Source organism: Peromyscus californicus, unplaced genomic scaffold (assembly GCF_007827085.1).
Source record: "Peromyscus californicus insignis strain IS unplaced genomic scaffold, ASM782708v3 Scaffold_15__1_contigs__length_86483966, whole genome shotgun sequence".
Classification (NCBI taxonomy): domain Eukaryota; kingdom Metazoa; phylum Chordata; class Mammalia; order Rodentia; family Cricetidae; genus Peromyscus; species Peromyscus californicus.
In genome coordinates this window covers 65685943-65703419 of record NW_026294447.1, presented here as the reverse complement: position 1 = coordinate 65703419, position 17477 = coordinate 65685943, and the positions used below count along the sequence as shown (strand labels likewise).

Here is a 17477-nt window from a genome sequence, read left to right as displayed (position 1 = left end):
GCTAAGGTTGGGTGCCAGGGACGTTCTGCTCCCTGGTTAACAGCTGTTAGACCCTTCCCTTTCGCTCCAGATGCCTTGAGTGAAAAGCTGCTTTGAAATCCAGTAACTGCTGTTTCGAACGCCTGCACCAGACATTTTGCCGTCACAAGCCTCTGTGTACTCTACGTGACTCTGCAGTCCTTTCTGCCCCCAGCCAGACACGGGGGGGGGGGGGGGGGGGGCTTTCCTCTGAGTGGCCCCAAAGAAGACCTGTGATTAGTTCAAATAGAGTCTTTCATTTGCATGAAGCACCAGGCCATGACTGGAGCAAACACCCTTGATTCTTCATCCCTAACTACCTAAGTGGGCTATTCAGCTCACTTTTGGAATTTCCGGGGAGATACCTCCTATGTCTCCCAGCTATTGCAATATTAGGCCCAATAAAAGGCTTCCACGGAGTGCCTTTCCAGCCTACCTTTTGTTATGAGAGCATGTTGATGTGACAGCAGCGGCAGCTGAGGGGCTGGAGAGATGGCTCAGTGGTTAAGAGCACTGACTGCTCCCCAAGAGGACCTGGGTTTAACACTCAGCACTCACAACTACCTATAACTCCACATGCAGGGGATCTGTCACCCTCTTCTGTGGTTCACAGGTACCAGACACACACATGATGCACAGACATACATGGAGTCAAATACATATGCACATAAAATAACAAAAAAAATTTAAAGAAGGCAGCTGAAGAATTTCAGAGAGCAGCCAGAACAGACATGATGGGAACAGGGTCTTCAGAGACAACACTGGCCTAAGGACTGGGCCACTAGCTACAAAGGAGCTGTAACACTTGCTGTAGGGCTCAGTACCAGCACCCAAGCCTGTTCTGGCGCTTCAGAGTCCTAGCAGGTGCCACTTTCTGCTGTTTGCTGCCTTGGCTCACGACAACTGCTACCAAGTGCTGAGGTCACTGGAGATTAGAGCCCAGAACAGCGGGTCCAGTCTGAGTACTCAGAGCTGTGTCTCTTGCTTCTAAGGCATGAAACAGTAGGGTCTGAGCTCTCAGCATCTGGAGTTATAATCCTCTGGATCTGCCAGTTTGGCTCACAGGACTTGGGCATTCACGGGCTCGGGGTAGCCAGTGTTGGAAGAACTTTTCATCTCCTACCCGTGACTTCTGTCTGGAATGAGCAAAAGGAACCCAGCCAGCTCTTAGTAGCTAGTTTTAGGAGGATACAATACAGCCAAAGTACACATGATGGTGCTAAACTGAATTGATTGTTCCTATACTAGGAAGGTGTCAGATCCTCAATAAACAGCTGCTATGCCTGAGTTTACAACACATTTATGTACTGAATTATATTTTCCTAGAAGTTAAAGTCCCAAGTCCCAGTATCTTTAATTGTGCTGTTACTGGGAAATAGGGTCTTTGCAAGTCACTAAGTCAATATGATGTCATTTGTGGGCCTTATGGAAAGGGGCAACTAGGATACACAGACAGGTGGCAGCACAGAACACCATGCAGACATGAAGACAGGGGCTGGGACAACGCATCAATAACCTGAACACTGGGAATCAATCTACCTCAAGACCAGCTATCCCACTCTTGGGCTTATACCCAAAGGATGCTCAGTCATTCCACAGTGACACATACTCAACTATGTTCCTAGCAGTTTTATTTGTAATAGACATTACGTGGCTTCCACTCAGCTGATTCCTCCGAGGAAAAGCCGATCATTCTGGAAGTCCCAGGTTGTGTTGCCATAATTATCTTGAAGGACTCATCTTGAAGGGAATAAAAGATAGTTTATTCTGCAGCCATTTTGAGAGGCCACGCTCCCAGAACAGAACAGATTTTATGTGCCTCAAATTCCATGCTCTACTTGTACAGCTTGAAGTGAGCCACAAGTGAGGACATTCCCGAGTTAGAAACCAGCAACCATCAGCCAGTGCTGTAGCTCAGGGCTTTAAAAATTTTTTTTAGCTGACTATTAAATACCTGAGACTAAATTTATTTTCATGGGAAAATGCATCTGAGATTTAGAATCTAATATGTGAACCCTAAAGTCTAGGAGTGACATTGATTTAAAACTTGGACTATACAGTAGGTATGGTTAATCCCAAGGATATAAGGAGAAAGACCACCGAGCCAAATCATCATGGCCAAGTTAATTAAAACAAGCAATTAATTAAACCAGGATTTTTAATTCATGTAGATGGGCTGCCTCTCCCTAAGGTGGGGTTCAATAGGTCATCATTGGACGTGCTCAAGATAAGGGTTTCCAAGTGAGGATTTGGCAGGCAAATAGGTGGAGTTACAAAAACAGAACATAACAAGGTGGTCATCACAAGGTAGTCATAGCAATAGATGATTATAATAAGTTTTTGAAACAAAGGTAGGGTTGCAAGATGGTCATAACAACTTTTTGAAACAAAGACATGGTTGCCATTTCCTGGAACAGGCAGTACAGAACCAGTTGTAGTTCAGGTTACAAGTGGGGCACAGCCCAATGCTTGAGAAACAGAGATCTAATCATAAATCATAAACTAGGAATGAACCCAGTTTGTCTTTACCATAAAATGGCTTTCAAGCCTAAGATGGAGGCAGGTTGGTTCATCAGTATATGACCTATAACTTCCTATTGCTGTTGTGACAAACAGTCACAAAGTGACTTAAAACCACTTAAATTGAGTTTCCAGATCTGGAGATCAGAAGTCTGAAAATGGATCTCATGGAGTTAAAGTCGAGGCTGGCAAGACAGTACCCCTTTTTGGGAACCCTGAAGGAAAGCATTTTCTTACCTCTGTCCCATCCACATTTCTTCTTTAGGACTTCCAATAGCATCAGCAATGGTTAGTGGGATCTAGTGAGAGCACACCGGTTCTCCTCCTTCCATCTGCTCTATTTAAAGGGACAGGGACTACCTGCATTTTCCAGGATAATCACCCTCAAGTCAGCTGACTAGGAACCATCCTTCCACAGCAACTGTTCTGCCCACCACAGCAACTTACAGTCAGAGTGAACCTCCCTGTGAAGGCTCAAGGGAATCAGAATGGTGGAATGAATGGACTGTGCAGGCTTTTCAGTCCCCTGAGTGTTCCCTAACATGTCCATACACCTCCATGATTAATCCTAAAACAACTGTTATGAATAAAATCTTTGAAGTACATATTGGGGATGGGCCAACTGCACAGGGCTCTTTGAGAAGCCGTGTGATGGAATGAGGGCCCTGGTTTCATGAAGAATAACTTAATTCTGGTGTGGTGGAGGCCAGGTGGCACTCCTTATCCTATCAATAGACACAATGTGGCCACAATCAGTGCAAACTACAGAGGCATGATGGTGGGTAATTGATTCGGGTGTTCTCCGAAGGGAAATCAGTGAGTAGACAACTAAAATGCAGTTTGGGGCTGGGTGGTGGTGGTGCACACCTTTAATTCCAGCACTTAGGAGGCAGAGTCAGGAGGATCTCTGTGAGTTCATAGGCCAGCCTGAGCTACAGAGTGAGTTCCAGGAAAGGCACAAAGCTACACAGAGAAACCCCGTCTCGAAAAACAAAAACAAAACAAAACAAAACAAAAAAACAAATAAAATGCAGTTTGGGTTATCTATGGAGGAAAAATTTATAAGTTTTAGGTGTAAACCCAAATCGAGTCATTGCAGGGCAATGCTTGACCTCTCACATAGAACCAGAGTCCTAGAATGACTTTGCAAGCAACCCTAGTGTATGAGAATTGTCTTCATGCTTCCCCAGAACTCATCATAAGAATGATGGGGGAAAGGGAAATATGAAAATCTCCCAGAGTTAGTTCCTGCCCTTAACTGACATGAACTGCCAGAGACACGACATGTCACTGCATGGAAGCTCGTGGAGGACTTGGATGGGCCGTTCTCCCCGGCCCACTCCCCCTCGCTGCAGTTGTTGCCCAAGCTCTGGATTTGTAGGTAAGCAAATCAACTCTGTAATCAGCAGAATGTTTACACTGGTCCTGGACTTGTGGGATAAAGCCTATCATGGTTGAAAGGGCCTTGTGGATTCTACTGGGACCAACACCTCTGTCAAAATGGTAAATCAAAAGTGATGTCACACCTCTGGGGCGTTGCCAAGATCAGTACCATCATCATGTCTTAGAAGATCCAGGGTTGGTGGTTGCCATTATGCCCTCATGGAAAATTTTCTTAGGGATGATGCAAAGTTTATAATGTATGTTGGGGAGGGTCCAGGTGTTGGTGTACATAGGCATGCATGGTGTGCTTGTGGAGGTCCGTAGACAACCATGGGTGTGATCATCGGGCCTCTTTCACCATTTATTGGTGACAAAATCTCTCATTTGTCTGGGACTTTTCTCCCTCCTTTCCTTTCTTCTTGTCAGGTCATCCTCTGCCTGGCCCCCTTTTTTCCTCCAAATCAGGCCATGTCCCTACTGCAGCTCTCTCAGCACAGAGTTGATGGGGAAAGCTGCTGTGGCCTTACAGCGCCCGACTCCATCCTCTGCTCCCAAGCTGCAAGCCCAGCCTCATCTCCATACCCAGACTAAAGACTGCCTTGAACTGCCTTGTGATTTATGGCATGGTAGGCAAGGTCACATGGTGTGGAACTCTCCCAAATACCTTGAGACCTATACAAGTATGGGATTCCCTTTGCTTCTCTGGAACTGGAAGGTCTGTATCTCCAGAACCCATGCCATGCTTTCAGTGGTGACAGTCTCTCCTAATGCAGCTCCTAGGTGTATCCATACACAGAATATTAGGAAGTACCATGATGGCCTAGGCAAAGGACTGAAGACCAGAGTGCAGCGGCATCTCACTTGATGGCAGGTGATTAAATAGGAAGTGCCTTGTTTCCCTGAGCTGTTACAGGTATGTTGTGTCATGCCCATTATGAAATCGGGGCAGACAGTTAGAATGTCTGGAAGCTAGTGAAAGTCAGGGAAAGCTGAGGTGGACACACATTGCTCAGGAAAGCAAAGACACTTTCAGGTGTGTTCTTCTGTGGCTTCTTTATAATCTAAATGTAACTCATCCATTGTTGGATCCCTTTTATCCATTCGATTCCTTCGGAGAGACTCCGTGGAAATCTCAGACTATGTGCTCCTTCTACCCAACCACTGTCCCTTCTCAACCCCTGTGGTCTGGAAGTCAGAGTTCCTGTCTCAGGCTCAGTGGGCAGCTAGAGTCTATCAGTCATGAGAGAGCAGTCCAGGCAGGCCATGTCCTTTGTCCTCAGGTCAAGAGAGGGTAATATCAGACCTTCATCCTATCTATGTCTAATGCCTGCTTCAGCCCTTACTCCAGGAGACCTTGCCTTTCTTAGGGGCTGTGAGGGACCAGAGAGTAGTTTAGCAAGCTTTGTTAATAGTCTAGCAAGTATTCCTCAGGCATCCTCATGGTGGGAACTAAAGCATTACTGACAAATTCAGGGAATGTTCTAGTACACGTCCCTATCTAACCCAAGGGAACTAAAGGAGCTGGTGATGGAATGTCTTCCTTTAAGTACTTAGTGCTTTTTTCCCTCTTCCTCAGAAAAAGTAAAGAAGCATTTTCAGAGCCTTGCCAAGCATGCATCCACTGCTCATCTTGGGGCCAATAGGCTTTGTGTTATCTCATAGCTCCAACTTCACCCCCTTTGCTGTCCTGGGTTATGCCGGAGCCTTGCTCTGTGAATGTTTCCTTGCCAGAAGGCACAGTCTTGAGCCTTGTCGGTAGAGGAGGTGGAGAACCCCAGAGGAGGAAGGGCTTCGGGATCTCCCGGAACGCTTTGTTTGCCGCTTTTCCTGGAGCTTCCAGCTTCGGCTGAAAACAACACAGGGAAGCAGTTGACACGAAGCTGCTCTCCACCAGTGTGTGATCAGGCGAGGTGGCCACACCTGCAATCCCCACACTGGGGAGGAAGAGGCGGGAAGGAAGGAGCAGAAAAGTTCAAGGCCATCCTTGGCTGCATAGGCTAGCCTGGGATACACGAAACCTTACTTTTTATTTATTTGTTTTTAAATTTTGTTGTTATTGTTGTTTGACCACCCTGGCTGGCCTGTATCTTGCTATGTAAACCAGGCTGGCTTGGAATTCATGGAGATTCACCTGCCTCTGCCTTCGAAGTGCTGGGAATAAAGGCATGCACCACCACACATGACTGAGACCCATTTTTTTTACAAGTTGTTAATTTTTTTTCATTTTTCTTTATTAAGAAAATTTCTACTCACTTCACATACCACCCACAGATCCCCCCTCCTCCCTCTCCCACCCACCCCCAACCCTCCCTCCCAAGCCAACCTGCATCCCTACATCCCCCAAATCAAGGTCTCCCATGGGGAGTCAGCAGAGCCTGGCACACTGAGGCTAGGCAGGTCCAAGCCCCTTCCCACTGCACCAAGGCTGTGCAAGGTGGCACACCACAGGCTTGGTTATTAAGATTATAAAGAAGCCAGAGTGCAGGGGCATCTCACTGTGCTAGAACGGTCACCAGAGTAGACCAGTCCAGGCACCCTCTGGACCACTGCCAGCACTCCCAGGTGGGGTCATCCTTGTGGATTCCTCAGAGCCTCCCCAGCACCCTGCCTCTTCCTATTCCCATGATGTCCTCATCTGTCATGGTATCTTCCTTCCTGCCCTCCCACTCTGTCCCTGTTCCAGCTCGACCCTCCCATTTCCCTATGTTCTCAACCCTCACTCCTTGACCTCTGCCACCCCCCACACCCAGTCCACTCATGTAGATCTCATCCACTTCTCCTTCACAGGGTCCTGCATGTGTCCCTCCTAGGGTCTTTTCCTCTTAGCTAGCCTCTCTGGAGCTGTGGGTTGCAGTCTGGCCATCCCTTCCCTCACATCTAGTATCCACTTATGAGTAAGTACATACTATGTTTGTCCTTCTGAGTCTGTGAGACCCATTTTTTAAAAAATTAAATCATGTATTAATCTAGATGCGGTGGTGCACAAATATAATTTCCAGCACCTGGGGTCTGGAGACTGAAGACCAGGGGTTCATGGCCAGCCTTGGCTAAACTACAAATTCCATACTAGCCTGGGCTATGTGAGACCCTGTCTCAAAAACAACAAAATACAGGAGCCAGAGCGATGGTTCAGCAGTTAAGAGCATTTCCTGTGCTTGCAGAGAGCTTGAGTTCTGTTCCCAGAACACATGGTGGGTCACACCCTCATTAATCCCAGTTCCAGGGGATCCAAAGTCCTCTTCTGACCTCTGTAAAACACTATAAAGAACGGCATAAAGCGGATTCTTCACAGCTTTGACAAAACTGCAGAGCTGTTCTCAGCTGGCCTCCTCCTTCCTCATAACAGTGGTACAGTTTATGGGAGGATGGGGCAGAAGCCAGGAAACCTGCATGTGTGGATTCAGCTGAGGGTCCCAGTGACTTGAGCTAGGAGATAAGTCATAAAAATCATAAATCCAGCCTTTGGATTCTTGTTGCATGGGAAAGGGTCCCAGAGAGGTGTCTCTGTCCTTGGCATATTTCCTGTATGGCTTTGGGACTGAAAAGGACAATTGTTTTGTCTAATTCCAATTTCTAGGGAGGCCATCACTATATCCCTTTTCCATCCATTACTCAGTGGGGATTTGGCATGCTGTTTTGTCTAGTTGGCCATCTACTGCAGATTTTGCATAGATTCCATCAAGGCCACGGAAAGCATATGTAAAAAGAGACAGATGCTTGCTGAGGAAAAACAGTCTAGACAAGGGGAGACAACATCAGAAGCTAACCTGTAGCTCCACCTAGTGGCAGGACATTGGCTTTTAAGCCAACGCCCTTAAGAACCCCCTTACCCAGCTGGGGAAAGGCTTGCCTAGTGGGTTTTGTTAGGTTGTCTGCCACTATGACAAATCACATGGCCGAACATCTTGAAAGGAGGAAGGATTTATTTTTGTCCATGATTTCAGAGGTTTCAGCCCACAGCTTGCAGCTGTGTTGATTCTGGGGCTGAAGTGAGGCACAACAGCTCAGTAGCTGGTGGACACAGACGCAGAGAGGAACCAGTTTTGAAATGTTTTGAAATGAGGATGAATAAAGCAATATGGCCCCTTATTGACTGCACAAGTGGTTCGAATTATTTAAAACGACTCTAAACAGTACATACAGCAGAGCCTGGTGACTTAGCAGCCTGATTCGTGTTCTGTTTATAGCATATTAAGAGGACCTTCAGAATAGACAGCATTGTATTAGGATCCTCAGGCTTTTAAAAGCTGTAGAGACCCATAGAGGTTTCCTAGTGAGAACTTACTCATGGTCTGAGAATCTGAGCTTGCTTTACCCAACAGGGCTGCATATGGAGATGATTTGAACATGGGTGTGTTTACCAGCTGTTTGGAAGGGTCTACACTTGGCTGTACACTATGCTTTGATCTGGGGAGGGGATCTTTTGCCTTGTCCCTTGGCATATTATAAAAAGCCTTTTGAGAAAACCTTTGAGGCCACTGGGTGTTGATCCAGGCGCTCCTGAAGCTGTCCTGTGTTTCTGTCTTTCTTCTCGTCAGCCAGGTCTCTCTATCTAATATTTTCTCTCGTATAAGAACCCTTCAAAAGGTGGGAGCTGGCTTCCCACAAAAAGAGTATAAAACCTATGTCAGTGGGACGTATCAAATATGATTACTACATGACAGCAGCTCCTTTAACGTCATTGTAAACCAAATATCACTGCAAAGGTTTTAAAGCAAATGGATGCTTAAATAGATATCAAGTCTCTTAAGATTTCATTCCCTAAAGCAAAACAAACTAACAACCAACCACACAAAAACCTAATGGGAAAATATCTCCATATATAAGAAGTTGTTCTACAAACTTAACTAAGAGCAGACCAACATTCTAAGGAAGGCTTGTTATATTAAAAATAAACAACTTGATTCTTGTTTTTTATCTACATATTAAAATTTTACCTTAAACCCTCTAAAAACAACTTCCTGGCTGTCTAATTACATATAAAATTTATTTTACTTAGGGTTTTTATTGCAGTGATAAAAATCACCATGGCCAAGAGCAACTTGGGGGAAGAAAGGGTTTATTTCATCTTATCGCTTGTAGTCCATTATCCAGAGAAGATGAGACAGGAACCTGGAGGCAGGAGCCGATGCAGAGGCCATGGAGGGGAGCTGCTTACTGGCTTGCTCCTCATGGCTTGTTCAGCCTGCTTTCTTATAGAACCCAGGACCATCAGTGCAGGGCTGGCATCAACCACAATGGCCTGGGCCCTCCCACATCGACCACTAATTTAACAAGGACAACACAGGCCAGTCAGGTGGGGGCATTTTCTCAACTGAGTTCCCTCTTTCCAGATGGTTCTAGCTTGTGCCTGTTGTCATCAACTTTTCAACATAAATCTTTTCATTTAATCTTTGATAAATCTCCTAAAATGGGTCAGAACGATAACTTACTTAGCTTCTTAATTACAACAAAATGTAATCCTTAAATTGTTATAAAACAATACCATTCTAGAAATCAAAAACCACATGTATACTATCAATACTTAAAATCATTTGTCACAGGGATGGAGAGAGAGCTGAGTGACAGAGTGCTTGCCCTGCAGAAGACTCACCCAATCCTCAGCACTATCAAAACAAACAAACAAATAAATAAATAAAATCTTTTTTTTCTCTTGGCCAACTTTAGGCTTAGGACAAAGAAAGGAAGACCAAACAAAATTATATTTCTTGAGTTTAAGAATTCTGATAAGAGGCTGGATAAATGGCTCAGTGGTTGAGCATATACTGTTCTTGCAGAGGGCTGAGTTTGATTCCTAGCACCCATGTTGGGCAGCTCACAACTGCCTGTAACTCCAACTCCAAGAAATCCAGCACCCTCTTCTGGATTCTGTGGGCATCTGTATTCACACATACACAAACACCACACACACACACACACACACACACGCACACGCACACGCACACGCACACGCACACACACTCACATAATTAAAAATAGAATAAATCTTTAAAAATGAATTCTGATAGTCATGCATACTAGTTAGTTACAAACTTTTTATAATTTAGTCTATGCTTACAGTTAGTATATAGTTTCACTTAAGGACTTCTAAATATTGATTAACTGGTTAATATTTACTTATGCTTACATCTGTGCTCCAGACAATTGTGCCATTACTGATGCAAACATGGCATGTTCATTAAAAACGTAACACCTACAGGGTGTGAAAAGCTCAAGATTTTTGTTTTTGAAATTTGCAAGTTTTTTGTACATTATGAAGATGATTGTTTTAGAGACTTTGTCTCTAATCTAAGAAAAGACTACCCAGGAAAACAGCAGCCACCTACCTGCTGCTGAGAGGTGAGCCCCTTATGGCAATCCTCTCTGGGCCCTATTGTCTATTGCTGTCAGGGAACACAAATGAACCTGCTTCATTAAGAGGCCAGTTGAGTTCAGTTATTAATTCTCCTTAGAATAGTTTAAAGCAGTCTTTACTAGTGGGCCTCTACATGAAAACAGGAAGAAATTTTTCTAAAATCGACTGCTACCTAAAATAGACGGTCGTATTTTACAACTTAAGTGCAAATGAGTTGCCCTTGCATAATTATTAAAGCTAGGGTAGTTAAGAACGGCAAACAAACATGACAGTTATTTTTAAACTGCATTGCTCTAGCTTATATTGGATGCAAGTGATCTTTAAATACAGCCTCTATTTCGAGAGATACATAATTCCTCTGGAATCTGGAATAGTTGTTTACTGTTACAAAGATCAGAGCTGTTTCTTGATATTATGTCACAATGTGTTTTGATAGCCTATGAAACACAGTAGACCTAAATGTATTATCATCTCATGGATTTTTAAGACACCAAAAGACTTGGGTACATACTTAACAAATGATGTTTTACTATTTTAACATATTTATAAATGACTCAGAGGTTTTACTTCTAATATATATGAATATCTATCACATCTTATATTTAATTTATTTTTGGCAGGTGTTAAGATATTCCTTTTATTTGCCAACAAATTTAAATTAACCCATTTGTCAGAGATTTTCTTAAGTTTAAATTTCAGTCATAAGACAAAGCAACATAGTAAAATTTTATGTACAATAACTTGGCTTAAAAATAAAACAAACAAAGCAAAACTCCACAACTTTTACCTTTTTTTCTAGTCCCAAACAGGCTGAGTTAATTCTTTGGATATTTTCATTCTAGCCAGGAATGGCTGAGTAACAGTTACCAAGTGACTGAACAACAGATTATTTTAGCAGAGAATAAAAACCAGATAGGGAGCCAAAACTTACAACCACCAAAACCAAAAACAAACACATATAAATTACATGTCAATATAGATAAGATACACTAAGTACATCTCATATTTATAAATAAATAAATCTGAGTGCACAGACCTAAAAAGGTGAATTCACCAGGGGGAAAAAAAGCTTAAGTTCAAAAAGTCAGAAACTTCTGTGGCTGCGGCAGCCAGACACTTCTGAGGCACAGTCAGTCTGTCACATAGGAGTACTCTCTCAGACACACAGCATGCTGCAGGGCTCATCATAATTTCTCTAGGGAGTTCCTTCTCATGCCAACCACAGGGCTCTCTAAACCCTCTGGGTCCCTGTTGGATGACTCAGTTTGGTGGGAACAGCACAGACCGTAAACAATCCAAACTTCCTTTCAGATAGTTCAAAGGGAACCCCAAATTGACCCAATAAATAATCCCCAATTTACCTCAAAGGAATCCTCAAATACAAACAGACATGCGTGCATGCACATATGCACACAGGCGTGTACACATGCATGCACACACAGGCACACATACACACACAACACACACACACACATGTGTGCATGCACACATATAGACGCGTGCATGCACTAGGACACACGCACAAGAGGGGACCTGACATGCCCACCCCTGAGAAGACACTCAGGAAACTGACTTTGGGCTTACAGTTTTCAAAACACTTACTTTTTCCTGTGGTACCACACACTGCAAAGGGCCATCCATGTTGGCACAGAAAGAAGGGATGCCCCCAAACCAAACTAGATTTCAAAGCTGCAGGGGCGACTTCCGTTCTCCCCTTTTGTTCAGGGTCAGTGAGCGAGTGAAAACCCTGTAGTTGTGTTGTCCCTCAATGTTTGACAAATTCTGTTACCTAAGTTCCTGCCCAAAGGGCCTGCTCCTGGGTCCAGTCATTCGGCCACATTAAGAGATATCAATGTAAAATACATAAAACAGAGAAAGGGCTTTGTTTAGAGTTTGGGTCAGAATGGGGGGTGTGGAGGGTGGAGAGTCACTTGTAGTCTGCCTCTGCCTTCCCCACAGCAGTGTCTACTGAAGGGATGGCCGGAAGCCAGGAGACCTGCCTCAGTAGATCCAGCTGGGTGTCCCAGTGGGCACTACTCTTGCCTCTTTGGATTCTTGTTGCTTCTTCCTGGCTTCGGGAATTTTAGGAAGGGCCGAGATCCTGTCTCTACTCCAAGTGTCTTGTTTCCTGTTGGAACCTGAAATGAAAACGAAAAAAAAAATTAATATCTCTTAATTTGGGGGGAACACTGCTGCACTGCTTAGGCCTGTGCGGGCCAGCAGCACGTGGAACCTCAGCCCGCAACCTCCGGCTGTATGCCTGCCTCAGCTTCTCATGCAGTTCCAACCGCAGCCCAGCAGACAGATGCTCCTGGCTGAAAGCACCAGCAGACATCAAAAGCTCCCCCCCCCCCACATCCCCCGTCATTTATTGGCCCTCCATTGCATCCTGTCCAACACAAGTCCCCGGCCAAGTTGCTTCCTTCCCTGAGGGAACTGTCTCCTTAAGTTGCACCCTAGTCTGCTGTTCCTTTATGAAGGCGGGTGGTGCTGGGAAACCGAGGGCCTGGTGCATGCGCTCTGCCACTGAGAGGCATCCCCCCCCCCTTCTGCTCTTTAGAGTCTTGTTAGTCCCTACCATTCCTCCCATTCAGTCTTTCCTATTTCAGATTGCTTTGTAGTTCCCGAAGGACATGTCCTGCACTAGCCACCTGGATGCTACAAGGAAGATTCTTCTTCTTTATGTTTTCTTTCTGTCATATCTGAAGGGCAGCAGCCAGCTAGAGCGTGTGGCTCGGGCAGGCCTCGCCCTGCTCCCCCGTTCCCTCTGCCTTGCTAAAAACCATTAGAGTACATCCCTAAAGCTAGCCACCGAGGTTTGCTCCCTTACTTGGCTACTTCCTCCTCCTGAAGCTGACGACCAAAGTCCAGGTATCAGAAGCCCCCTTAGGCTCACCAGATTAACATGCCCAATTAAAATAAACACCCCATCCTAACCCAGGGTTTCCCCTTCACCTTTATAAACCATCATCTGTCTATGTGTCACATTGCTCTCCTCTCTATACCCCTCTCCCCTCTCCATTGTCCCCTTCCCCCTCATCCTCTGTCTCCTCTACCACAGCATCCTAGCCCACTCTGACACAGACCTCCCCTTTTTCTCTCTTCTTAAGAATGACACCTACAAGGTCATTTGCTGCTGTTTTCTGCCTGAGTCAGAAAACAGCCATTTTAATTTTTCTTACCCACTTAATAAAGGATCTGTCTGTGAAAACAGGTGTTGGGGTGTGGTTTGTGTCTAATCCAGGGCCTGGGAGGGAGTCCTTCCTAGTTGCGCAGGAGTCCCCTTCAATTTAGATGCTTCTTTTTACTAGTGACAGTTGCATGGGTCAGAACAAAATTAACCCAAATGATGGAGATATATTTGTAGGACTGCCAAAACAACACCACAGACTAGGTGGAGTAAGCAACACTCATTTATTGCATGCAGTCTGGAGGCTAGAAGTCCAAAGTGAAGGACACCTTTCAGTAGCTGGTAGATGGCTGTCTTCATGTCCCCATGGCATCCTTTCTCTGTGCCTGTGCCCAACTTTCCTCTTCTCCCAAGGAAAAGTCATGTTGCATTGGGGCCCATTCTCTTGACCTCATTGCAAGTTAACCTCCCAATACAGATGCCTTTTGAGGTACTGATGATTGTGGTTTGGCTTATGAATACATGGGGATACAAATCACTCCATAAGGAAAGATGTCTAGAGAAAGGTGTTACTGTGCAGTATGCTCTCTGAAAACAGAGTCAGTTTGCCTGTTCTCCCCAGGAGACCTGAGCCTGCTGAGCAGGGTATGACAAAGGGGAGAATGAAGGAGGAGAGGAAGGAGAGGAGAGATCACGGAGCTTCTGTGCACTTCTAAGGATGATAGATATTTCTGATGATACCCAGACAGAGGACACTTACAAAACCCTGGAAGGTCATAGAATGGCTGGATACTGAGCAGGCTAATGAGGAACTGACCAGCTGTACCAGAAGGGACCTGCTAAGTGGCCTGACAGTGAAGCAGTGGGGTCTGAGTGTGGCAGTTTGAATGAGAATGGCCCCAGAGGCTCATATATTTGAATACCCAGTCTGCAGTTGGTGGAACTGCTTGGGAAGGATTTGGAGGTGTGGCCTTATTGGAGGAGGTGTGTCATTGGGTTGGACTTTGAGGTTTTTAAAGCCATTCTCAGTGTGCCTCTCTCTTTCAGCCTCTAGCTTGAAGATCAAGACATGAGCTCTTAGTTGTTCCTCTGTTCCACTCTCATGGACACTAGCCCTCTGAAACCATAAGCCACATTAAATGCTTTCTTTTGTAAGCACTGCTCTCCATTTCCATCTGACCCATTTGCTCTGGGCCAGTGTCTCCCACTAAACCTGAAGCTCACCAATTTAGCTGGGCTGGCTGGCCAGTGAGCCCGAGATCCTCCTGTCTCCACCTCCCTGGGACTAGACTACAGGCATGCCGGGGCTGCACACAGGCTTAAATGGGTGCTGGGGATTGAACTCAGGTACTCATGCTTGTGTGGCAAGCATGTTGCCAACTGACACCATGTCCCCAGCTGCACAGTCACACTTAAAAAATGAGATTATAGCTTGACTTCCCTGCCACACATGTTCTCTTCACTGGTGGAGTTCCTTCCTGATGCCACATATTTGCAAGCTGCTCATCTCTAGAGATGTGTTGATATCTAGAGTATATTATAAGGAGAGTCACAAGGATTAGCTAAGGCTAAGTTTTCAAAATTAATATTAGGTCTCAGTGTCATTATTGGGGAGCTGGAAGTCCCACAAAGGAAAGTCTGACTACATTTGAGAAAGCTTACTACAACCCCCAGCTGGACTTTGCTCTGTTAACATTCATATTGCCTTGGGCATTGCTTTCAAATGCTTCCTGTAACTGTGATTGGTGAATATATTAACTTTTTGAAGAACCTCCTTTGGTACTGTAGTCCTGCCAAGTTTTCTCTACTCATCATTTTACCTAAGTGAAGTGTGAGCTAGCAGCTTGAATGTGTAGTGCTTTCACAAGAGCGTCACCACTGGAAAAAAAATAATTTTTCATTAATAATGCATTAAATGTTCCAAAGATGTTTTCTAAAGATTATCACATAACAATCCACTAGATACATTAAAGCAATTTTCTTATGAAAAATTTATTAGTACAAATATTAACTTCTGTGAATATATGTAGAATATTCATCTGGGCTTAACCAAGGAATGGACCAATAGGAGAGGGGGAGAAAAGGATAGCTGTAGATCCATAAGACAGGATTGATTATGAGATTGTCTTACTCATATGGAGGCCAAGAGGTGTCATGGAACCGATATGTTGTCATGGAAACCAGTGGTGTGATTCCTCTGCACCTGGAGGTCTGAGAAGCTGTGGGGGGGTGGGGGTTGTTGGCTGAAGCCAAAGATCCAGGAGCCTGGTGCTCTGCCCTCTGAGATGGGAGAAGGTGGGAACCCCAGCTCCAGGGAGAAAGCTGGTTTCCCTTTCTTCCTCTGTTGTGTTCTACCCAGGCCAGGTACATGATGGTTGGAATGCTGCCAGAGGGCGGTGGAGGTGGGGTGACTGGCAAGAGTGGGGGTGACAGTTATGAGGACGGGGTGTTGGTGGTGTTGGTGGTGATGGTGATGGTGGTGATGGTGGTGAGGGTGGTGAGGTTGGTGATGGTGGTGATGGTGGTGATGGTGATGATGGTGGTGAGTGTGGTGATGGTGGTGATGATGGTGATGGTGGTGATGGTGATGGTGGTAATGGTGGTGAGGGTGGTGATGGTGATGGTGGTGATGGTGGTGATGGTGGTGGTGATGGTGGTGATGGTGGTGATGGTGGTGATGGTGGGGTGGCTATCCACTCTAGAAGCATCCTCACAGATGCAGAAACTGTGGGTGTGTTAGTTACTTTTGAAGTAGCCGTGGCAACAATACCCGACGTGAGTGAGCGACTTACAGGAGGGAGGTCTGTCGGGCGGGGCTCATGGTAGAGAGCACAGTCCATCATGGTGGAAGACACGGCGGTTGGAGCAGTCAGTCCGTGGCAGCAGCTTGGAGGGTTAGAAAGCACAGGAAATAGGAACCAAGAGCCGGAAATCACTTTGAGACCACCAAGACTGACCCACTTCTGTCTATTAGGCCACAGTCCCAAAGATTTCACAATCTCCCTAAACAGGACCATCAGCTGCAGAGCAGGTGCTTCAACAGATGCCTGGAGGGTACACTGCACATTCAAACACAACACCAGCTCCTGGGGATTCACTGGGTAGTCCAATTAACCATCATATAATTCAATGCAAAGTGGTAAAGATTCTAAGGTGAAACACTAAACTATTACACTACTTTGCCCTAGTTGTCAGAAATCTTTTTGTTTGTTTGACAGTGTCTGCATAGCCCTGGATGTCCTGGAATTTGCTGTGTAGATCAGGTTGGCCTGAAATTCACCAAAATCCACCTGCCTCTGCCTCCTAAGTATTGGGATTAAAGGCATGAGCCACCACGCCTGGCTGGAAATCTTTTTTAAGATTAGAAAACAGAAATGGAGAACTATTAGGAAAGGAAAGTATTTGGGTGTTTGAACATATTTTTTTGGAAAAGATACAAGGCATACCAGAGGAAAATGAAGACTTGAAAGGCTTGAGTGTGTCACCCATGGGCCTCCTCTGCCTCTGTTTGTAACACTGAAGAACAGTGGGGAATACAAGAACAGAAGAAATTACCATAAACTGAAGGGGCTTCAATCCCTGGAACAATCAACCCACTGCGGGGCACAACAGAGACTCTTGCTGAGGACTGAGCCCTCTGAAAACATTCAGCTTCCCCAAGACAAACACAGGAGACAGAGAGTCACACAGGAGACAGACAGACAGAGTCACACAGGACACAGACAGACACAGTCACACAGGAGACAGACAGACAGAGAGTCACACAGGAGACAGACAGACAGAGTCACACAGGACACAGACCTACAGTCACACAGGACACAGACAGACAGAGTCACACAGGACACAGACAGACAGAGAGTCACACAGGAGACAGACAGAGAGTCAGTCACACAGGAGACAGACAGACAGAGAGTCACACAGGACACAGACAGACAGAGAGTCACACAGGACACAGACAGACAGAGAGTCACACAGGACACAGACAGAGAGTCACACAGGGGACAGACAGACAGAGTCACTAGGACACAGACTGAGAGTCACTGTGTTAATCTTATGGAGACATTTCCCAGT

At 45.4% G+C, this 17477-nt stretch overlaps 1 long non-coding RNA gene across 1 annotated transcript; it reads right to left on the bottom strand.

Moving 5' to 3' along the window:
- Window positions 1–10124: 10124 nt before the first annotated feature.
- On the bottom strand, window positions 10125–16292 carry LOC128110551 (uncharacterized). The gene is made up of 2 exons (XR_008218248.1): window positions 16199–16292; window positions 10125–12414 (listed from the first exon to the last, which is right to left on the bottom strand). It is a non-coding gene; the product is annotated as an uncharacterized LOC128110551 (long non-coding RNA).
- Window positions 16293–17477: the final 1185 nt, after the last annotated feature.